The sequence below is a fragment of the Chiloscyllium plagiosum genome, unplaced genomic scaffold, assembly GCF_037043375.1.
Source record: "Chiloscyllium plagiosum isolate Xiang-an unplaced genomic scaffold, Cpla_swu_hap1 HiC_scaffold_17, whole genome shotgun sequence".
Taxonomy (NCBI): domain Eukaryota; kingdom Metazoa; phylum Chordata; class Chondrichthyes; order Orectolobiformes; family Hemiscylliidae; genus Chiloscyllium; species Chiloscyllium plagiosum.
Genome location: NW_028270155.1, coordinates 3,964,062 through 3,989,062, shown reverse-complemented (window position 1 = coordinate 3,989,062; position 25,001 = coordinate 3,964,062). Strand labels below are relative to the sequence as shown.

Here is a 25,001-nt window from a genome sequence, read left to right as displayed (position 1 = left end):
ACAGGCCCTTCGGCCCAACAAGTCCACACCGACCCTCCAAAGAGTAACCCACACAGACCCATTTCCCTCTGACTAATGCACCTAACACTATGGGCAATTTAGCTTGGCCAATTCACCTGCCCTGCATGTCTTTAGACTGTGGGAGGAAACCCACGCAGACACAGGGAGAATGTGCAAACTCCACACAGACATTCGCCCGAGGCTGGAATCAAACCTGGGACCCTGGTGCTGTAAGGCAGCAGTACTAACCACTGAGCCACCTTGCCGCCCCAGAGTAGGTCAAGGTTTGCACCATCTCTAGTAGGTACATCCACATACTGAATCAGAAAGTTTGCTTGTGCACACTTAAATAATTTCTCTCCATCTAAACCCTTAATACTATGGCCGTCTCAGTCAATGTTTGGAAAGTTAAATCCCCTGCCATAACTACCCTATTATTCTTATAGATAATAGACAATAGACAATAGGTGCAGGAGTAGGCCATTCAGCCCTTCGAGCCTGCCCCACCATTCAATATAATCATGGCTGATCATTCCTAATCAGTATCCTGTTCCTGCCTTATCTCCATAACCCTTGATTCCACTATCTTTGAGAGCTCTATCCAACTCCTTCTTAAATGAATCCAGAGTGTGGGCCTCCACTGCCCTCTGGGGCAGAGCATTCCACACAGCCACCACTCTCTGGGTGAAGAAGTTTCTCCTCATCTCTGTCCTAAATGGTCTACCCCGTATTTTTAAGCTGTGTCCTCTGGTTCGGCACTCACCCATCAGTGGAAATATGTTTCCTACTGCCAGAGTGTCCAATCCTTTCATAATCTTATACGTCTCAATCAGATCCCCTCTCAATCTTCGAAACTCAAGGGTATACAAGCCCAGTCGCTTCAGTCTTTCAGTGTAAGGTAATCCTGCCATTCCAGGAATTGACCTCGTGAACCTACGCTGCACTCCCTCAATAGCCAGAATGTCTTTTCTCAAATTTGGAGACCAGAACTGCACACAATACTCCAGCCGTGGTCTCACCAGGGCCCTGTACAGCTGCAGAAGCACCTCTTTGCTTCTATACTCAATTCCTCTTGTTATGAAGGCCAGCATGCTATTAGCCTTCTTCACTACCTGCTGTACCTGCATGCTTGCCTTCATTGACTGGTGTACAAGAACACCCAGATCTCTCTGTACTGCCCCTTTACATAAATTGATTCCATTGAGGTAGTAGTCTGCCTTCCTGTTCTTGCTACCAAAGTGGATAACCATACATTTATCCACATTAAACTGCATCTGCCATGCATCTGCCCACTCACCTAACTTGTCCAGGTCACCCTGTAACCTCCTAACATCCTCATCACTTTTCATCCTGCCACCCAGCTTTGTATCATCAGCAAATTTGCTAATGTTATTGCTGATACCATCTTCTATATCATTAACATATATTGTAAAAAGCTGTGGTCCCAGCACGGATCCCTGCGGTACCCCACTGGTCACTGCCTGCCATTCCGAAATGGAGCCGCTTATCACTACCCTTTGTTTCCTATCAGCCAACCAATTTTCAATCCAATCTAGTACTTTGCCCCCAATACCATGCACCCTAATTTTACTCACTAACCTCCTGTGTGGGACTTTATCAAAAGCTTTCTGAAAGTCCAGGTACACGACATCTACTGGATTTCCCTCATCCAACTTCATAGTTACATCCTCAAAAAATTCAAGAAGATTAGTCAAGCATGATTTCCCCTTCATAAATCCATGCTGACTCTGTCCTATCTTGTTACTACTATCCAGATGTGCAGTAATTTCATCCTTTATAATAGACTCCAGCATCTTTCCCACCACTGAGATCAGACTAACTGGTCTATAATTACCTGCTTTCTCTCTCCCACCTTTCTTAAAAAGTGGTATAACATTAGCCACCCTCCAATCCTCAGGAACCGACCCCGAATCTATTGAACTCTGGAAAATAATCACCAATGCATCCACGATTTCCCGAGCCACCTCCTTCAGTACCCTGGGATGCAGACCATCAGGCCCCGGAGACTTATCAACCTTCAGACCTAACAGCTTCTCCAACACCAAATCCTGGCAAATATAAATTCCCTTAAATTCAGGTCCTTCAGCCACTGTTACCTCAGGGAGATTGCTTGTGTCTTCCCAAGTGAACACAGATCTGAAGTACCCATTTAATTCCTCTGCCATTTCTTTGTTCCTAGTAACATATTCCCCTGTTTCTGTCTTCAAGGGCCCAATTTTTGTCCTAACCATTTTTTTGCCTTGCACATACCTAAAAAAGCTTTTACTATCCTCCTTAATATTCTTGGCCAGTTTACCTGCGTACCTCATTTTTCCTCTGCGTATTTCCTTCTTAGTAATCCTCTGTTGCTCTTTAAAAGCTTCCAAGTCCTCAGTTTTCCCACTTAGCTATGTTATACTTTTTCTCTTTTAACTTTATATGTTTCTTTACTTCCCTCGTCAGCCACGGCCGCCCATGCCTCCTCCTGGGATCTTTCTTCCTTTTAGGAATGAACTGATCCTGCAACTTCTGCATTATACACAGAAATATCTGCCATTGTTCCTCCACGGTCATCCCTGCTAAGGTATTGCACCATTGAACTTTGGCCAGCTCCTCCCTCATAGCTCCATAATTCCCTTTATTCAACAGAAGTACTGTCACTTCCGACTGTACCCTCTCCCTCTCACATTGCAGATTGAAGCTTATTGTATTATGGTCACTACTTCCCAATGGCTCCTTCACTTCGAGGTCTCTGACCAATTCTGGTTCGTTACACAATACCAGATCCAGAATTGCCTTCTCCCTGGTCGGCTCCAGCACCAGCTGTTCTAAGAATCCATCTCTGAGGCACTCCACAAAGTCTCTTTCTTGTGGCCCAATACCATCCTGATTCTCCCAGTCTACCTGCATGTTAAAATCCCCCATAATAACTGTAGTGATATCTTTGCGACAGGCCAATTTCAGCTCCTGATTCAACTTACATCCGACATCCAGACTACTGTTTGGGGGCCTGTAGATGACTCCCAAGAGAGTCTTTTTACCCTTGGTATTTCGAAGCTCTATCCACACTGACTCTACATCTCCTGACTCTAGGTCCCCCTGCGCAAGGGACTGAATATCATCCCTTACTAACAAGGCCACCCCACCCCCTCTGCCCATCAGTCTGTCCTTACGATAGCATGTGTAGCCTTGAATATTCATTTCCCAGGCCCTGTCCACTTGAAGCCTCAGTTATCCCCACAATATCGTATCTGCCAATTTCCAAAAGAGCCTCAAGCTCATCCATCTTATTTTTAATGCTTCGTGCATTCATGTATAGTATTTTTAATTTGTTACTGCTCTCACCCTTCCCATCAACCCTTATTTCACTCAACCTTACAGCATGATGCCTTTCCGAGTTTTCTGCCTCATTAATACAGTTGTCTTTCTTGACTTCTCTTGTTCTAACTTTCCCTTCAATTTCCTTTTTTTTTAAACTGAGGTCTTCTTAGAAATTTGTTTCTCAATTTTCAGCTGACTATTGGGGGTTGGGGCGGGGGATGGGGGTTGGGTTCTGTAGTGGAATCCCAATAAGGTAATCGTCCCTTTCTTATTTCTCAGTTCCATCCAAATAACATTCCTGGATGCATACCCAGGAATATCATACCTGTGTACAGCCGTAATGTTATTCCTTATAAAAACACCACACCCCCTCCTCTTTTGCCTCCCTTTCTATCCTTCCTATAGCATTTGTGTCCTGGAACATTAAGCTGCCAGTCCTGTCCATCCGTGTAATTGCTGTGATAGCCCAGTTCCATGTTCCTAACCATGCCCTGAGTTCACCTGCCTTCCCTGTTAGACCTCTTGCATTGAAATAAATGCAATTTAATTTACCTCATTCTTTGGTTTGACTGTTTGACTTGCTGTTTTGCTTAACTGTACCAGTATCAGACTGATCTCTTTTCTCACTATCTCCCTGGGTCCCACCCGCCCCCCCACCTTATTAGTTTTAATCCTCCCCAACAGCTCCAGCAAATCTCCCTGCCATGATATTAGTCCCATTCCAATTCAGGTGCAATCCATCCTTCTTATACAGGTCACTTCTACCGCAGAAGAGATTCCAATGATACAAAAATGTGAACCTTTCTCCCCTGTACCAGCTCCTCAGCCATGTCTTAATCTGCTCTATCCTCCTATTCCTACCCTCACTAGCTTGTGCACTGGGAGTAATCCAGATATTACTACCCTTGAGGCCCTCCTTTTTAAATTCCTGCCTAACTTCCTATATTCTCCCTTCAGAATCTCATCCTTTTTCCTTCCTATGTCGTTAGCTCCAATGTGTGCACCATCCTCCTCCTGTCCCTTTCTGCACTCTTTCTGAGATATCCTTGATCCTGGTGTCAGGGAGGCAACACACCTTTCTGATGTCTCACTGCTGGCCACAGAATCATATCTCTGTGCCCGTGACTAGAGAGTCCCCTATCACAATCGATCACTTGGAACCTGGTATACCCCTCATTACATTTGAGCTAGTCTCAGTACCAGAAACTTGGCTGTTCATGCTACATTCCCCTGAGAGCCCATCACCCTGACATTTTCCAAAACAGCATACTTGTTTGAGATGGGGATAGCCACAGGAGACTCCTGCACTACCTGCCTCTCCCTCCTACCTTTCCTGGTGGTAACCCATCTACCTGACTGTATCTGCAGCTTTTCTCCCTTCCTATAACACCCCCTAGCTCCTGTAATTCCACATTGCCTCTAACTGCCACTCCAACCAATCCATGCAATCTGATTGGATTAATAACTGAACACACTTACTGTAGACATGATCATCAAAACATGAAAAAGCTCCCTAATCTCCCACATTCGAGAGGAAGAGCACATAACTGTACTAAAGGCCACCTTGGCACCTTAACAATCTACAGAAAAAACACTGCTCCAGGCTAACATATTACCTATGTTTTATATTTTTAAATTTTAATCAAGAGACAGATCTCAATATAACATATAACCAAAAAGAACCCATTCTATTCACTGTTAAAAAAAGACTGCAAGGTTACACTTAAAAACTATGCATTTGTCTGCTCCTGTGCTGTGATCACTCCCACACAGGTTCCACCAAGGTTAGCTGTGAATTTTGCTTTGTTAATTTTTCTTAGATGCACTCCAATGTCCAGAGATACTTGAACCCAAACAGCAAAGGCAGTAGCTGTGCAGATTCAGTGCTGTGTCAAGATAGCAATGTAGGTTTCCTTCTCTCTCTCACTGACCATGTGGTCCCTTCCTTTGTCTCTTCCTCCTTTTTTAAAGTGCTGTTATTTTGATTTTTTTTCCCCAAAGTTCCAAAACAACACAACAGCTTATAAAATGGTAATTACTGCTCCTGGAATTTGAGGAAATCAGCTCCAACACCTAAGAATACCTCAACAAAAGGAGTAGTTCTTACAGCCACAACTTCTTCCTGTCCTCCATCTTAGATTATCCAGAAGGACTGAGAGAGTTTTGCCTTGTTCGAGGAGCTGTCTTTCATAGAACAGTACAACACAGGGACAGGCCCATTAGCCCAGTATGTCAGTGCTGACCATGATGCATTCCAAACTAATCCCACCTGCCTGCAGATGGTCCATGTCCCTTGATTACCTACCTGCTCATGTGTCTGTCTAAATTTTCAAAAAATATGTTGCTTTGTTTGCAACTCTAAAGTGGATTTAAAAGATCGTATAGCATTATTTTAAAGATTAGCAGGGGTGTTCCCTCGGATGCCCCGCTAATGTTTATCTTTCCACCAGCATTGTGTGGAATGATGCATTATTCATTTATATCATAAATAATTGTGGGAGTTTGCTGTGTTCAGACTGGCTGCCATGCCTTCATTGCTCAGATGTTTGAGTGTAGAAGTTGGGAGGTCATGTTGATGTTATATGGGACTTTGGTGAGGCCTCTTCTAGAGTAACGTGTACAGTTCTAGTCACCCTGCTATAGAAGGGATATTATTAAATTGGAGAGGATTCAGAAAAGATTTACCAGGATGTTGCCAGGAATGGAGGGTTTGAGTTATAAAGATACACTGGATAGGGTGGAACTTTTTTCATTGGAGCATAGGAGGTTGAGGGGTGACCTTATAGAGGTTTATAAAATCCGTGAGGGACATAGATCAGGTGAATAGCAAGGGTCTTTTCCTAGGATAGGGGAGTTCAAAACTAGAAGCTATGTTTTTTTTAAGATGAGAGGAGAAAGATTTAAAAAGGACATGAGGGGCAACTTTTTTATGTAGACAGCGGTTCATATATGGAATGAACTTCCAGAGGAAGTGGCAGATGCGGGTATGGTTACAAGATTTAAAAGACTTTTGGATAAGTACATGGGTACGAAAGGTTGGAGGGAAATGGGCCAAACGCAAGCAAGTGGGACTAGTTTAGTTTGGGAGCATGGTTGGCACGAATCAGTTGAAGTGAAGGGTGTGTTTCCATGCTGTATGACTCTCTGATTCCAATGACTGTAATTTCAAGTTTATCCTTATTTTTGGAAACTGAGGAGGAATATGGATGTGCCTGTCTGTTTTTGCATTCCTGAAAAGCACCCCTGTTATCACTTGTTTTACCTGCAGTAGTACATGCTTGAAGTGCCAGGTCTGCAGGCATTTGAAAATTCAGTGCTGTCCAATGTCTCATGTGACCACTGGATGTACCAATCCACATCAGTATTTTTAAAGCAAGTTGCTGTAATGGAGGGAAACCGCATCCCACTGGCTGAATGTAAAACTGAAACATAAAAGACTGATTGTCACCGTTTGCACACACATAGTTCCACAACCAATATGGTAGAAATGACTAGACCAGGTTTTATTTAGTGATGCTGATTGAAGGATAAGTATTGGACATAAATACTGGGAATACCTTAGTGCCTCTTGTGCCATGCAGGCATTTGCATTCATCTGAGAGGGCTCAGTTTAACGTCTTATCTGAAAGATGGTATCTCTGAAAGTGCAGCTTTGCCTTGGTCCTGCACTGGGGATGACTCTGGATTGAGGTTGAAACTTTATTGCTGGAACAGCACAGCGGGTCAGGCAGCATCCAGGGAACAGGAGATTCGACGTTTCGGGCACAGGCCCTTCTTCAGGAATGACTCTGGATTGAGACTTGAACCTGCAACCTTTTGATCCTGAGACAGTACAGACAGAGCAATGGCTGGAAGAGAAACATGAGATGCTGTCACCACTTCTGATCTGGTGACCTCTGCTGCGAACCGTGAGAATGTCGAGCTGTCAGATGACAACTAGCAGAACAAGGTCACAATATTCTTCAGAGTTACAGAGCGAGCCTCACTATATAAATATAATGGCTCCTGAGAAGGGCACCACAGGCTGCCCTCTGAATTGCCCCTCAGCAAGAAGTAAGGGAGTTAGAACAGAAGCATCAATAAAGTGACTCTCTCAATTCTTTGAACTTGGCAACTGTGATCCTAAAGGGTCATGAGTAGAGACACATGAAAAGGTTGAGTTTCCTGGAGCTTTTATGAAGTTTCTTTGCTAGTGGCAGTATTTCTTAATCCATGCTGAAGGCATGTTGTTTTTTTCTTTTGTGTTGCTGTGTTGTATCACTCTGTCAAATCTCTTCTTTATTCAAAGATAAAGTTATTAATATTTAAGGTACCATCACAGCCATTAACCTCTGTTGTTTCTGTCAGATGCTGACAGCCCTGCTGTATAATTCCTGAATTTTCCACTTTCATTCTGATCTCAATAAATGCAATTAGACATTTATCTGTTATCTTTTGACCCATTTTAGTATGAATATTAAAAAGGAGATGAAACATGTGGCCAAATCACAGCTAAGCCATGCAACCAGAACACAACACAAATCCCATCACAGATTTAGCAGCTTTGCCAGCGTGACATGCTAGGCTGCCCTTAAGAACTATGGCACAGAGTATCTCCCGTAGCCAAACGGCACAAGAATTAGAGGAGGGGTCTGTTTAGACCTTTCTCCAAGAGGATTGGAGCCTTTTACATTCCTAAACTACAAGTGGGCCACACATCAGTCTGCTTTAAGCACACCACTCTCCAACACTGCGTTTGCACTCACTTTTATGACTTCCATGCTGCACTATTTGCTATGCTAGTTGTCTAGGGATCAGCCACCTAAGTCTTGGACAGTGTTTGGTAACGCCAAGAGTGATTTGTTAAAAACGCTGACTGGAAGGATCCTTTTAGACGTCTCATGCATCCAAAATGCACTTCAGTGACTGTTTCAATAAGTTGTTTCTGTCCAAATGTGCAAACCTAGCCCAAAAGAAGATGGCTGTGGCTGTGGAGGTCAGTCATCTCAGCTCCAGGACTTCTCTACCCAAGGAGTTCCTCAGGGTAATGTCCTAGACTCAACCATCCTTACTCCTTATTCCATCTACAATAAGGTCAGGTAAGATGTTCATTAATGATTGCACAATGTTCATCACCATTTTTGACTTCTCAGATACTAAAGCGCCCATTTACAAATGTAACAAGAACTGGACAGCATCCAGATTTGGGCTGATAAGTGACAAGTAAAATTTGTGGCATACCACTGTCAGGCAATCACCATTTCCATCAAGAGAGAATCTAACTATCACACCTTGACATTAAATGGCAACCCCATTGCTGAATTCTCTACTATCAGCTTTCTGGCAGGTAGTGGGTGCACAGTCACCATTCATTAGTAGCTGAACTGGACGAACCATCTAAGTACTGTGGCAGCAAGACAAGGTCAGAGACTGAGAACTCTGTGGTGAGTAACTCGCCTTCTGACTTCCCAAAGCCTGTCCACCAAGACACAAGTCAGGAGTGTGATGGAATACTCCCCACTTGCCTGGATAGGTGCAGCTCCAACAACACTGAAGAAGCTCAACACCATCCAGGCAAAACAGCCCACATGATTAGCACCATATCCAATACCTTTGACAGTCACTGTTTTCACTACTGATGCACAGTGGGAACAGTGTGTACCGTCCATGACATGAACGTCTTTGGCAATCAATGCTCCCACATTTCAAACCTGCAGTCTGAAAGACAAGGGCAGCAGATACATGGGAACACCACCACCAGCAAGTTCCCCTCCAAACCACTCACCATCCTGACTTGGAAATTAGATTAGATTACTTACAGTGTGGAAACAGGCCCTTCGGCCCAACAAGTCCACACCGTCCCGCCGAAGCACAACCCACCCATACCCATACCCCTACATTTACCCCTTACCTAACACTACAGGCAATTTAGCATGGCCAATTCACCTGACCTGCACATCTTTGGACTGTGGGAGGAAACCGGAGCACCCGGGGGAAACCCACGCAGACACAGGGAGAATGTGCAAACTCCACACAGTCAGTCGCCTGAGGCGGGAATTGAACCCGGGTCTCTGGCGCTGTGAGGCAGCAGTGCTAACCACTGTGCCGCCCACCATATTTCACCCTTCTTTCAGTGTCACTGATTTCCTGGAAATCCCTTCCTAATGACATTATGAGTGAATCTACAGTACATGGACTGCAGCAATTCAACAAGGTAAAAATGCTCACCAGCTACCATTCCCTACAACCCGTGAGTGAGTAAAAGAAAATTAATGATCCAATCAGATTCCCAGATATAATGATCTAATACTTTGTGGCCAATTTTACTGGTAACAGCTTTCACCGACTGATTTCTAAACAATTCATTTTCCAGGTCTCAGTCGGATTTGAACTCGTGTTCTCCCAATTTTGAATGTAATAGTAAAGCATTGTACGACTAAACCTTCTTGATGTGCTGGTTGTGGCTCAGTTGGTAGTTTACTTGCCCCTCTGAGTCAGAAGATACTGGTTGCAGGTTCCACTCCAGGATTCAAGCGCATAACTTTGAGGCTGGTACTCCAGTGCATTGAGCAATTGTGTCTTGTGGAGAAGTTAATAAAATTAAGATCCTATCTGCAACCCTCAGGCAGGTGTAAAAGAGAGCTTGGCACAGTTTTGAAGAACAAGGGTGACCTAGCCAATGTAAATCACTTAGAGTCATAGAGATTTACAGCACGGAAACAGACCCTTTGGTCCAACTCGTCCATGCTGACCGGATATCCTAATCTAATCTAGCCCCATTTGCCAGCACTTTGCCTATGTCTCTCTAAACCCTTCATATACATGTACCCATCCATATGCCTTTTAGATGCTATAATTGTACCAGCCTCCACCACTTCCTCTGGCGGGTCATTCCATACATGTACCACCCTCTATGTGAAAAAGTTGCCCCTTAGATCCCTTTTAGATTAGCTGGCTATTTCATGTTACTGTTTATGAGAGCTTTCTGTGTACTCTTAGAGATGCCTTGTAGCCATGAAAGGTGCTTAAGGCAAGTCTTCCATTCTAAACAATAGTGTCATGGACTAGGGCAATGTAGGGTCTTTTATCTCTGCATGAGAGTGAGACAGATGGAACTGATACTGGGGAGAAATCACATAAACAGTCAATTCTAGTTCAGAATGGCAGTTGTTCTAAGTCAGGACCCTGAGTTCAGGACTGTCATTCAAGTATATCATAAATTATTTAAAGATAAAACATCTTCTATTCTCTTGAAAATAAAAAATATCAGCATAATACCACAGTCTGTATCTCCATTCCATTGTTCACCTAACCCTTTGTTTTCAGTAAGTTGTGTTTTTTTTAAAAAAACTTTTGAAGATGTCAAGGTGGCATGTTATTGCTGAAGAATAAAGCAATTCACATTCCACACATTAATTCCTCATCATGCATTCTCTTGTACAGCACAGTCAGGTGCAGAATTAAGCTTCTTCTGTATTGGCTTGTCAACAAACTCAAGGAAGGGACAGCTCAGGATGTAGAATAAAGATACCTTCACTCTGTCCCCAAACATTCTACAGCCAGCGACAGCATAGGGGTTAGATACAGATTAAAGCTGTCTTTAAACTGTCCCCATCAAACACTCATGACAGGGAATCCAGGATTCCTAGCCACTGACCTGCTCATGTAGCCACAGCATTTATGTGGTTAGTGCAGTTAAGTTTTGGTCAGTGGTAACCCTGAGGATGTTGACAGTGAGGTACTGTCTTTGAAGGTCAAGGGTGATGGGTTGATTCTCTCTTGTTGGAGATGGTAACCACTTGTCATGTGTGCAGCATGAATGTTCCTTGTCACCCCAAGAGTGAGATGTGATCCCCGTGAGACAAACGAGATTCTGAAGGGGCTGATAGAGTAGATGTTGAGAGATGTTTCCAGTGGCTCAGAAATCTAAAATGTGAGGGCACATTCACAGGATAAATGATAATCTAGGACTGAGATGATGAGAAATTGCTTCATTCAGAGGGTTGTAAATCTGTGGAATTCTCTATCCCAATCATTTTCAATGCACCATCATTGAATACATTCAATGTTGGGATGGACAGATTTTTGGCATCTTAAGGAATGATAGGAAATGGGAAATTGACAGGAAAATAGAGTTAAAATCAAAGATTGCAGAATTAGAATTGTTACAGAACAGAAAGAGGCAATTTGATCCATCGTATCTGCATACGGTCAGTTATGATCATGAAAAATATCAGAGCAGACTCTAAAGACCATATGTTCAATTCCTGCTCTTGCTCCTTGAGTGTTGATGCTGTTTGAGCTTGTGAACCTGTATCCAGTGGGATTTGGGTTGGAGTAGCCTAACTTTGTTGTTTTGTGACCCTGAACAGCCTTCAGTGAGGGAGCAATGATGAGCAGACCATAAACCCATCTGTCATAATTGGAGTTGAGCCCAAAACCTACAGATATCTGCCAGAATAATATTCCAGCACATTACGCTACTTGGTCACCCAGGAGACTGACTTTATCCCTTCTGTCTCAAAATGATTTAGAGCCAGATTTATAAAACATCACGAGAAGTTTTGTTGTCCTGCTCCAGATTTTCACACTGAAGTCGCTTGATAATATCATTGAAGGATTACAGTACTCAACTCATCTGATACTTAAAAATCACAATTCATTACTGTGAATCTGTGTCCCTTAGTATGTGATAAGGGATGTAGGACCTTCTTTTGTAGATCGCAAACTAATTTTCTGTTAACCTCCTTTGTTCCATAGAGTCGGACTGCAGCCTACTGAATCATTCCTCATAGCTAAAATTCTCTCTTTTTGTTTATTCATTCATGGCCTGTGAACATTATCAACAAGAATTTGTTTGTTGTCTATCTTTAATTGAGAAGCTAACTGGAATGCACTGCTCCTTTTACAGTTGCAGTCCATGCAGTGTCAGTGAAATGACTCCACAGAGGCCGGTATCCCATCACTAAGTCCCCCTTTACTCACACATCGAGAGTTCTTGACACAGACCCAGCTCCCTCTGAGCCAGCTCTCAGAGTGAACAGGATGTCTGATACTCCTGTTCTTATGTGTCAGCCAGGGCTCCCTGATTGGATCAGATTAACAGCCACAATCAGGGAACTCATATTCTCTGAGGTCTACCTGGCTGACGTCATTACAATCCCTACATCCTTCCCCCTCTGAGTCTAAGACATAGGCCAGTTCTTTTTTTGTAGCCCGGGTCAGGTTCCTCCAACTCTGCCTCTGATACGAGTGGTGTGTAACACACAGTAGTTCACCTCCTGCACCTGGAGAGTCTTCGAAGAAATTCATCCTCTTCTTCAGGCGGCAAAGGTATCAAGGCAGTGACATTCACCGTGTCCACCTTGGAATCTTCAACACTTGATGGAGAGGGAAAGCCTACTGATAGCGGAACAATGAGAAAGGTTGTCGAGGAGCCAGACATGTTTTGCTTCCACACTGTTTGCGAGTTTGCACCTTTCATATTGTCCATGTCCTTGTTCAGGACCATTGCATCTACTTGAACATCATACGTCACTGGACCTGGACCTGACCTCACTTCAACCATGCTTCTTGCCCATGCAGGGCCATTCCCCTGGTTCCTACACCAGACTTCATCCCCTGAAGTAAAGTGTCTCTCTTAGTTAGTGGAGTCTTGTGTCTGACATTGTCATTCCTGATTCCATTTCATCCACCCCACGCCCGAGGTCTGGGAAGATTGGATTTAACCTGTTGCGGAGACTTCTCTCCATGAGTGAACTCAGCTGGAACAATCCCTGTAGTTGCAGGAGGGGTGGTCTTATAATCCAATAGGAACTGGGACAGTTTGATATCTAGTGAAGCTGTAGGCTGTTTCTTTAAGCCTGCCTTCAACGTTTTGACTCTCTTTCTGCCACACCATTGGATAATGGATAGCATGGAGCTGACCTTATATCTCAAATACCATTTGACCGTAGGATTCAGATTCTCTGCTGACAGATAATGCCTGTTATCTGTGACCAATATTTCCAGAAGTCCATCTATTGCAAAAGATGCAGATTTTCTACTCATCGGCCCTGTGTTTGACGAATGAACTCCAAACACTGAGTCCATGAACGGATCTGCATAGCCGACGTGTAACCTAGTCCAGAGTTTACCTGACTGTTCCTGTGAACGTGGGGGAGCTGCTGTTGGTACTCCGGGCACTGCCCCACCAATGCAGCAATGTCTTCATCCAATCCTGGCTAACAGACCTAACTTCTCACCAACACCTTCATTTTGGAAACCTCTGGATGACCCTGGTGGAGTTCAGCCAGTGTCTGGCAGCGATCTTTACTCAGGACAATCATTCTTGCTCCCTATAACAATATGACATCCTCTACAGTGATCTGGTCTCTCTGGGTCTAAAAGATTTCAATTCTGGTTGTGATGGCTCTTTGGTTTCCCCATCACCATCAGCTGTTTCAGTTTTGCCAGGACTGGATCATTCTGCATCCAAAGTCTGATATTGTCAGCCGTGCCTGGAAGTGTGCCCAGAAAATCTAAAACCATTACGGACTCTTCCAGTGGTGGTACCACCGGAGGTGTATCTGCCAACTGAAGATGGCTCAATGTGTCCACGTTCACTACTTGGCTTCCCAGATGGTGTTTCAACTTGTAGTTATACACACTTAGTATTTGATTTTAGTGAAGATCTGTAGCTCGGGTTGTGGCGGACATTGTTTGTCAGTTCACTGAGCTGGTTGATTTTCTTGCACACGTTTCATCTCCTCCTGGGTGACAGTTTCAGTGCTGTGTTGCCACTGGATGAAACAGTGTCATTGTGATCTGCCCCGAACTCAGATGGTTCTGTCTGTTGTGTCGGGTGGTTCTACTTCTGGTTTTGTACAGAAGTAGTCTGTTCATGGGGTCTATTTCAACATGTTTGTTAATGGAACCAATGAATGAATACCAGGCCTCCAGGGATTCCTGAGCTTGTCTTTGTTTGGCCTGTCCCAGTATGGTAATGTTATCCCAGTTGAATTGTTGTCCTTCATTGTCATTTTCAATTGATATGAGGGAGAACTGGTCGTTTTGTTTTGGGTATTAACCAGCTGCAGAAAGCAGTTTACTGTTTGTTTAAAATCCCCACAAGGCAAATCGAGCCGCCGGGCTTCACAATCGGTATGATCGGTGCTGCCCATTCCACACTCTGGACTGGTTTGATGATTCCTTTGTTTTCCAGCCTCCTGATTCCTGCCTCTACTTTTGCCCGTAAGGCAAATGGCTCTGGGTGTGCCTTACAGAATCATGGGATTGCTTCCTGGTCGAAATGCAAGGTGGCCTCAACCCCTGTGATAGTCCCTCGACCTTCCTGAAAAACCTCCGGGTATTTAATTAGGACTTCACACTGGCAGCAACTACAATGGCTTTTCAGCCCAGATCCTGAAGAAACTTTTAACCATTTTGCTGAGGCTTGGCTTTGTTTTGGAGTTTTGCTGCGAGTGACCTCGAGTCCTTCTGTTCAGGACATGTCCTGACTGAGGCTATGCAATTATAGAGTCATAGAGATGTACAGCATGGAAACAGACCCTTCGGTCCAACCTGTCCATGCCGACCAGATATCCCAACCCAATCTAGTCCCACCTGGCAGCACCAAGCCCATATCCCTCCAAACCCTTCCTATTCATATACCCATCCAAATGCCTCTTAAATGTTGCAATTGTACCAGCCTCCACCACTTCCTCTGGCAGCTCATTCCTTACACGTACCATCCTCTGTGTGAAAACGTTGCCTCTTAGGTCTCTTTTATATCTTTCCCCTCTCACCCTAAACCTATGCCCCTCTAGTTCTGGACTCCCCGACCCCAGGGAAAAGACTTTGCCTATTTACCCTATCCACACCCCTCATCATTTTGTAAACCTCTATAAGGTCACCCCTCAGCCTCCGACGCTCCAGGGAAAACAGCCCCAGCCTGTTCAGCCTCTCCCTATAGCTCAAACCCTCCAAATTGCCTGCCCTCAAGTGGTGTCCCCCAAATTCAGTCGGACTGTCAAGGATGTCCACTTCCGTCAGAATACCCTGCAACACATGTTCCACTTGCTGTATTTTCCAAAGATAAAGCCGGTTGTAGTGCCTGTTTGAAGTCCAGTAGGGTTTAAGCTGGTAGGCACTTTTGCATGGTTACATCATTAATTCCACATACCAAACGGTCTCTCAGCACCTCGTTAAGTGTTAAACGAATGTAACATGTCTCTGCAAATTGTCTTAACCTCGTCAAAAATCCTCATACATGTTCCCCTGGTTCTTACATTACCAAGTAAAACTGATCTCAAATTAGAGGAAGCTTGGGGTCATAATATTCATTAACTAAGTCCATTAACTCTTGAAAGGTTTTTGTACCTGGTGTCTCAGGGAATGTTACGCTCCTGATAACTGAAGAAGCTACAGGTTCACAAGCTATCAGGAGATTCACACATTATGTTTTATCTGCCCCAGTATCAGTTGCCTGTAAAATGTAATGCATTCTCTCCACGTACTGGGCCAGTCTTCAGTGGCAGGATCAAATGAGTCAAGCTTCCCAAATAACAGCATGATGGCAGAAATGCTTACCCCCAATGCAAAGATGACTGTTGGAAGTGAATGTCTTCAGAAACATGCTTTTCCCTCATCGCCACTGAAATATTTCTATAGATTCTGGTATCCCGTCACCAAGCCCCCCTTTATTTACACGCGGAGAGTCCTTGACACTGATCCGGGTCTCTCAGAGACAGCTGTCAGAGTGAGCAGGGTGTCTGACATGCCTGTTCTTATCTGTCAGCCAGGGCTCCCTGACTGGACCAGTTTAACAGCCCCAATTAGGGAACTCATTTTGTGTGAGGTCCACCTAGTTGACCTCATTACACTCACTATATTAGATACTTCCACAATGCTGTTAGAGGAAGATTTCCAGGATTTTGAATCGGGAACAGTGAAGGAAAGGAACCGTATATACTTGAGTAATAGTCACATTATTTTTTTAAGGTTAAACTCTTACATGGATACTACTTTTGAGGGGCTGAAAGTCATGCCCGTCAAAATTCATACCGTATCATTAGCAGAAGCACAACTGATCTCTAAACCAATAAAGAAAAAAAAGAATTATAGTAACTATGAAAACTTGGAGCAAAACATTACAGCCAGCAGACTGGAAGACTGGGAGTGGAGTGTAACAGCCAGCAGACTGGAAAGCTGAAGCGGAATATGACGGCTTGCATAATGACTCATAAACATTGATCTGTTATCTGTGAAGAACTGGCATCGACTTTCACAGGAGATACATGGAAAATTCCAGGTTATTTGGCCAAAAATAGAGGGTTGGCTTTTACATGAGATCGACTATTACTTGAGTATACAGAGGAACCTCAATTATCTGGCATTCAATTATATGAATATCAGATTATCCGGCAAGGTCACAAGGTCCCAATGCTTGGCTAAACTATATTATCCGGCATTCAATTATCTGGAATTTGATTAACCGACTGAAATAGTCCCTGCACATGTCCTTCGGATAATTAAGGTTCCTCTGTATACATAATATACTTTCCAGTCAGGATAGTGTGTGGCTTTTTGGGGAGGGGACGGGGTGGTGGCTTTCATGTGCGAGAAAGTGAGGACTGCAGGTGCTGGAGGTCAAAATTGAGAGTGTGGCGTTGGAAAAGCACAGCAAGTCAGGCAGCATCCGAAGAGCAGGAGAATCGACGTGTCGGGCAAGAGCCTCCATCAGGAGTGGGGCTTGTGAGCCAAGGGGGTTGAGAGATAAATGGGAGGGAGGTGGGGCTGGGGCCAAGGTAGCTGAGAGTATGATATGTAGATGGAGGTGGGGGTAATGGTGATAGGTCAGAGAAAGGTGGGATGGAAGATGGACAGGTAGGGCAGTTCATGAGTGCAGTGCCAAGTTGAAAGGTTGGATCTGAAATAAGGTGGGAGGAGGGGAAAGTAAGGAAACTGGTGAAGTCCACATTGATGCCATGCGAATGGAGGGTCCCAAGGCAGCAGAGCAGGCATTTTTCCTCCAGGGAGTGGCGATGAGGGAGGCCCAAAGCCTGCATGTCCTTGGTGGAGTGGGAGGGGGAGTTGAAGTGTTTGGCCACAGGGCAGTGGGATTGGTTGGTGCGAGTGTCCCAGAGATGTTCTCTGAAGCACTCTGGAAGTAGGTATCCTGTGTCCCCAATGTGAAGGATACTGCACCGGGAACAACAGATATAGTAAATGACACGTGTGGAAGTGCAGGTAAAACTCTGATGGATGTAGAAAGCTCCTTTGGGGCCGTGGACGGAGGTGAGGGGGGAGATGTAGGCATAGGTTTTGCAATTCCTGCAGTGGCAGGGGAAGGTGCCGGGAGGGCACGATGCCGGGAGGGCACGATGGTGGGGGCCATGGACCAGACATGAGAGTCACGGAGGGAATGGTCTTTATGGAAAGTGGATAGGGGAGTGAAATGTATCTCTGTTTTGTAGGTGGCAGAAATGGCGGAGGGTGATGCGATGTATACGGAGGTTGGTGGGGTGGAAGGTGAGGACCGGGGGCAGGCGTTCTGTCCTTTTTGCAGTTGGAGAAGTAGGGTTTGAGGGCGGAGGTGCGGGAAGTGGATGATATGTGCTGGAGGGCATCATCAACCACATGGGAGGGGAAATTGTGGTCTTTGAAGAAGGAGGCCTTTTGGTGTGTTCTGTGGTGGAATTGAACATCCTGGGAGCAGATGCAGCGGAGTTGGAGGATTTGGGAATAAGGGATAGCACTTTTACAGGAGGCAGGATGAGAGGAGGTGTAGTCCAGGTAGCTGTGGGAGTCGGTGGGTTTCATGTGATTGTGTTCCCATATATCTGCTACCTTTGCTTTTCTATGTGATGGAGATCAAGGGTTTGAAGATGTTGGAGAGCGTTCCATCACATTGCTGTTTTGTGTCTTGTTGAAGATGGGCAGTGGACAGGCTTTGGGGAGTTATAATGTGAATTATTCATCACAGAATTTCCAGCTTCTGATATCCTTTTCTCACCACAGATCCATTTCAGGTAAAGTGTTGAATGACAAGGACTGACCCTTAGATTGTCTCTAATTGGAGGTGATCATTGCTTGGCATTTGAGTGGCGCAAATGTTATTTGCCACTTACAAAGCCTGAATATCATGTATGTCTTTCTATATATTGACGCTAACTGCTTTAACATCTGAGGAGTTGTGAATGCTACTGAACAGTATGGTTATCAGTGATGACCCCACTGCTGTCATTTTGTTGGGGAAAAAGTCTTTGAAGGAACTGAAGATGATTGGGTGATTGTTGCTAAGGCACATACCTGAGGAATTTAATTGGCAATGTCTTGGTGCTGGTATAATTGACCGTCAGCAGTCAGAGCCTTCTCCTAATGGAATAGATATGGTTCCAACCCGTGCTCCTCAACTCCTGATGGCACTTCATAAATATTGCACCAATACTCCTCTGAATTCAACTTTTTTGACCACATTCCTTCAGCAACACCTTTCAAACCTCTGTAATCTCTACCATCTAAAAGGTCCAAGACAGCACATCAATAGGAACACCTTCACCTGAAATTTTTCTCCTAAGCTACATACCATCCTACTTTTGAAATATATTGATCCTCTCTCATCATCGCGGAGTCAAAATCCTGGAACTCCCACCCTCCCAGCACTGTGCATGGACTGCACTAGTTCAGGAAGTAAATTCACAACGAATTTCTCAAGGGAGATTAGGATGAGCAGTAAATGCTGGTCCAGCCAATAATGCCAACATTCCATGAAGGAATAAGAAAAATTTGGACCAAGGCTGTAATGAGATTGTAATGAGTCAGTTGCCCTTGGTGGAACCCGACTGCAGTGATGAACAGGTTACTCTTGACTAATTACAAGCCATTTGATTGCAATATCAACGACACCTTCCATTCCTTTCTTATGATTAAGAGTAGATCTGTGGGGTGATAATTGGTTGACTAGATTTCTGGCTACTTTGTTGTCAGAACATACTTGGACAGTGTAAGCATCCTCTGATCTGTATGTCTTTGTTTGCTATGATCTGCCTGTACTGCTTGCAAAACAAAACATTTCACTGTACTTAGGTACATGTGACAGCAATAAATCAAATCAAATCATTGTGATGCCAGTGTTGTAGCTATACAGGAACACCTTGGCTGCATTTAGCTTATCCTGGGCCACAGCCAGGATGTTGTAAAAACAATGACTGCAGATTCTGGAAACCAGATTCTGGATTAGTGGTGCTGGAAGAGCACAGCAGTTCAGGCAGCATCCAAGGAACAGCGAAATCGACGTTTCGTGCAAAAGTCCTTCATCAGGAATAAAACCCTTTTATTCCTGATGAAGGGCTTTTGCCCGAAATGTAGATTTCGCTGCTCCTTGGATGCTGCCTAAACTGCTGTGCTCTTCCAGCACCACTAATCCAGAATCTGGTTTCCAGCATCTGCAGTCATTGTTTTTACCTCGTTGATTTTAACCCTATTGCGAATCCTCTTGCAAGGATGCCTGCCTTGAAGAAGTTTTCCTCCTCTCTCTACAAGAATCTCAGGGAATCCCTTTCCCACTGCAACTCCCAGGTCATTTCCTCTGCCCTGAAGCTCTTCAACCATGTCGTGAAACAAACTCGCGACCACAGCCACATTTGCTTCCTCAGTGCCTGCCTCCATAACCAACTCATCCCACACGGACTCCGGACCACCTTTAAACCAGCAGAGTTCGGACCCGAACAGGACAAACAGTACAGATTACAGATTCAAAAACACCAGCAACGGTTCTCCTTCAAGATCCTCCGCTCCACGCTTGCAGCAATGCACCGGCACCTAACCTCTCTACAGTCAGCCCCGCCTCAGCTGAGGGCCACACTCTCTCTGTACTACATCCTCAGGAGAATTCATACTCTCAACAAACAGTATTTCAATTCCATGTCAAACATCAAAAACTGTAAGTACAACAAACTTTTATCTACCCACCTCCATAACCAGCGCTCCTCAAACATTCCAGAAGATTCCCCTGGCCTCGGAAACTACTCAGACACCATCAGCCATGCGGCTGATGTAGCTGCCACCCCCACGCTGATTGATGATGTCACTTCCGCCCCCATCATGGCCACTCCCACAACCACTTCCACCCCTCACAATTCCTCATGCATCACATGTGACATCACTTCCGCCCCTCACATCATCGCTGATGCCACACGCTCAGTGACTTCCGCCACCCCTACTGCCGTGGTCACCACCACTTCCGCCCCCACCAGCGCCACTCACCTGCATTCTGCTGACACGCCCCCCACAGACCCCACTGTCACTATCCCCACCCCCCAGAACCCCGAGGGGAACACTACCCCTGCTCATGACTCCAACCCCATTCACCCCACCATCACACCCACTCCAGTTACAGGTTTCGCCCCCACTCCCAGCTCCACACCCACACCAGATCCCAGCTCCCAGCCCTGCCGAGTTTTCACCATCCCTCCAGACCTCCCCCTCACTGAGGACGAACGATCAGTTCTCAGCAAAGGACTAACCTTCATCCCCCTCCGTCCACGCATCAATTAATTTAATACATGCCGTGACATCAAACAATTCTTCCGTCGCCTCTGCCTCCGAGCTTACCTACACAGTCAGGATTCCCGCCCACCTTCCGAAGACCCCTTCGCCCACCTCCAACACACTGCATCCACCTGGACACCCCGCGCTGGCCTATTATCTGCCCTCGGCCTCTTCATTTCCAACTGCCGCCGGGCATTAACCGCCTGAACCTGTCTACCCCCCTCCCCCACTCCAACCTCTCACCCTCATAACGCGCAGCCCTCCAATCCCTCTGCTCCAATCCCAACCTCACCATCAAGCCAGCGGATAAAGGAGGCGCAGTGGTAGTCTGGCACACTGACCTCTACACCGCTGAAGCCAAACGCCAACTCGAGAACACCTCTTCCTACTGCCCCCTCGATCATGACCCCACCCCCCATCACCAAACCATCATCTCCCAGACCATACAGAACCTCATCACCTCAGGAGATCTCCCACCCACAGCTTCCAACCTCATAGTCCGGGAACCCTGCACTGCCCGGTTCTACCTTCTTCCCAAGATCCACAAGCCTGACCACCCTGGCCGACCTATTGTCTCAGCATGCTCCTGCCCCACTGAACTCATCTCTACCAGCTTTTATTCCTGATGAAGGGCTTTTGCCCGAAACGTCGATTTCATTGCTCCTTGGATGCTGCCTGAACTACTGTGCTCTTCCAGCACCACTAATCCAGAAGCACAGCCAGGATGTTGTCAGGGCATATTGTCTATACTATATCCATATTTGTTGTCACATTGGGCAAAGATGAGCACCAGTGATACCACAAACCTCAGCAAGGCCAAAGTAAATCATCGCTTTGGCATTTTGACTGGAAATGATTGTAAATGCTTCGTCCTTGACTTTTGCACTGAAAGTTCCGAAGAAATCATACTGGACTCCAAACGTTAACTCTATTTCTCTGTCAGCAGATGCTGTCTGATTTTCTGAGTTTCTCCAGCATTCTCTATCAACTATATCATAACTAACTATTGACCTCCATAATCATGGTCACTGCACTCCAAAGAAGTTCTTCCTGTTTTCTGAAATTGCAGCAAGCTACTGTGTAAATATAAGATTCCTCCCTATACCCTTCCCTTGCTTCTTCTAAACTACTATCCAGTCCCCTACATGATTCTCCATCGCCATGATATTAAATGTCCCAAGGAGCTTCAGTAGAGCACTATTAAATAAAGTTTGACACTTAGCCACATAAGGAGGTGTTCGGGCAGGTGGTCAGTTGTTTTTAGTAATGGAGCCGGTTTCAAGAACTGTTTGAAGGAGGAGAGAGAACTAGAGATGCAGGAAATTCCAGAGTTTCAGGCGTAGGCAAATAAAGACATGGCAAATCACCAACACTGTAGTGATTAAAAAGAGGCATGAAGAACCAAGGCATGCAGATATCATGAAGGGTTGGAGAGACACAAAACAGTTCAGAGGTAGGAAGTGAAACAGCAGTTGAGCAGTTGGAAAACAAGATCATTTTCCTATCAAGGTGTGGCCTCAAAGTGTTGGTGAGTGCAAAGGTGAGATTTGATGGGACTGCACTAGTTGGGACATAGGCTGCTAAAGTTCACTTTTACAGGGAATTGACCATGGAAGACCAGTCAAGGTTGTGTTTAAATAGTCAAGTCCCTCAACGATGGCGTAAATACGGAGTTGAAAGCTCATCTTAGGGTCAGATATGGCACCAATGTCACAAATAGTTGAGTTCAGCCTCAGCTACTTGGGAAAGGGATGTAATGAATATAATAATTAGGGATATGGTCAGGTGAGGTGAATGGGCCAACACTTCGTAGATGTAGTTTAATGCAGATGAATGTGAGGTTATCCATTTTGGTCTGAAGAATAGAAAGGCAGCCTATTATCAAAATGGAGGGAAACTTCAGAGAGCTTTGGTTCAGAGGGATCTGGGTGTCTTCATGCATGAATCACAGAAAACTAATGTATGGGTCCAACAAGTCATAAGCAAAGCAAACGTAATTTTGACATTTATGCTCAAGGAATTGTTTATCAAAGTAGGGAAGTGTTGCTGCAACTGTACAAGGCATTCATGAGACCGCACTTAGAGTACTGTGTACAGTGTTGGTGCCCTTATTGAGGAAGGATGTTTTTGAATTAGAGGCAGTTCAGGAGAGATTCTCTAGATTGATTCCAGAGATCAGGGACTTGTCTTTTGAAAAGAAATTGAGCAGATGAGACTAATGGAGTTGATATGAATAAAAGGAGATCTAACTGAAGTAAATAAGCGGCCAAAGGGAATTGACAAAATAGACACAGAGAGGATGTTTCCTTATGTGGGGTAATTTAGAATGACAGTCATAGTTTTAGGATGAGGGTTAGCAAATTTAAAATAGAGTTGAGGAGAAATGATTTGAATCTGTGAAATTCACCACCCCAGATTATGATGGATGCTGGGACATTGATTAAATTTAAGGAGCAGATAGACAAATTTTGAATTAGTAATGGGTTAAAGGATTATGGGGAGTGGGCAGGAAAGTGGAATTAAGGCCATGATCGTATTGCATGGTAGAGCAGGCTCAAGGGGCTGAATGGCCTCCTCCTGCTCCTAATTATTATGTTCTTATATATCCTGAAGTCTCAGGCTTGAATGCACCCCCTTCTAACTGAAAGGCAAGTGCTCCTGATTGTGTAAGACTGACAGAGCTCAGTTGTTGAATCATTATATTTATCACAAATGTAAATAGTAGTTTGATTAGTTATGTAGCCTATGACACAACCCATCACACAGTGCAACAACTAACTTGCAGAACATGCAGAATGCAATTGCAACTGATCAAACACCTAAAAAAAATCAGATCTGTTTCCATGAAAATTGCACTAGCAGATAGCTAAGAGGCAGTTTGTGGCTGCAGGGGGAAGAGGATATTTTGCAAAGTATTAATCAGCAACTGAATACTTTGCTGGTGTTCATGACCTCAGACTTCCCTCCTAGGTACCTATTATTCTGAATGTTTGTTAGAAGCAGATGAGAATTTCACAACATCTCTCTTTTACAAGACTTCTCATTAAGGGGAGAGAGTTAATCTTGCGAAACAAGTTAATTTCCACTAAAACTGATGCCAGAACAATCAGGATATCATACTATTACAGAATTTCGCTTAATAAACACACAAAGCTCCATTTAAAACACAACAGCTCAAATGCAGCTTAAAATAAACCACATAATATCTGGGGTTTCTGGCACTGCAAATCTCCAGCTATACAAGCCTTTCTTTTTTCGGCAGGAGAAAAGCAGGGAAAAAAAACACCTTATTACTTCGAACTCCTGCAAGCCATTTTAGTCTCTAAAGGTTTTGGATTGCCTGGGGCAGTATGTCTGCAGTGTTTCGGGAAATGAGTTGCCTTCGCACGAACACTGCTGTGTTCTGCAGCATTGCGGCCCCCAGCATCCCCACTTGATTTCTGTTAACTCTTTGGTATCTCAAAGTTTAATCTGAAACTGTATAAAATAGGGCAGTGGAAACAGGGTGGGTAGAAATGAGAAAGAGGGTAGCTAAAGAGAGGAATTGTCCAATTGAAGTCTAACCTAAAACCTTCAAGAGATGTAATGATCCCTTTTCATTCTGTTTAAAAAAACACACAAACAAAATAAGAAAATGAATTTGTTTCCTGAGAACTCAAATTAAATTGGAGCCGGGATTGTATATGTTTTAGGTAGGGTGGAGGGAGTTCATTTGATTAGTTGGAAAATTAAAGCTCTTTGAAAAGGCTGATTTTGTCCCCAAGCTAATTTTCCCCTCCCCCACACAGTCAGTTAGTAAAGGTCATCCTGAAGTGCTGAGGTATTTGAAGACAAGAAGGGGCTAAAGTTGTGGGAGGCTGGTGCAACCACTTGCCTGCTAAATCTGGCTCGTGATTCTGGCTTCCCCCTCGTCACCCCAGGGTGGATCGCAGCCTGTTTATCTGTCCTTGCAGTGCTTCAGTTGCATTTTTATCCAGCTTGAACACAATTCCTTAAAATCAACACTCATTACCATGTCACAGAATTGTTTCTGTTACTACATACCCAGCGTTCATTAGCAGGCTGTCAGCTATAGCTCTGTTTGTACTTTAGACCCATCTCCATTTACAGGATCTCTGTTTTTAGTACTTTTTCTGTTATGCTCAATATCTCACTATCATGTTCACTGT

The 25,001-nt window shown here is 44.6% G+C and overlaps 1 protein-coding gene across 3 annotated transcripts in view; it reads left to right on the top strand.

Moving 5' to 3' along the window:
• The window catches only part of LOC122558192 (transcription initiation factor TFIID subunit 4), a 370,919-nt gene that overhangs the window by 301,308 nt on the left and 44,610 nt on the right, over window positions 1-25,001 (top strand). The gene's annotated exons all lie outside the window — the stretch shown is intronic.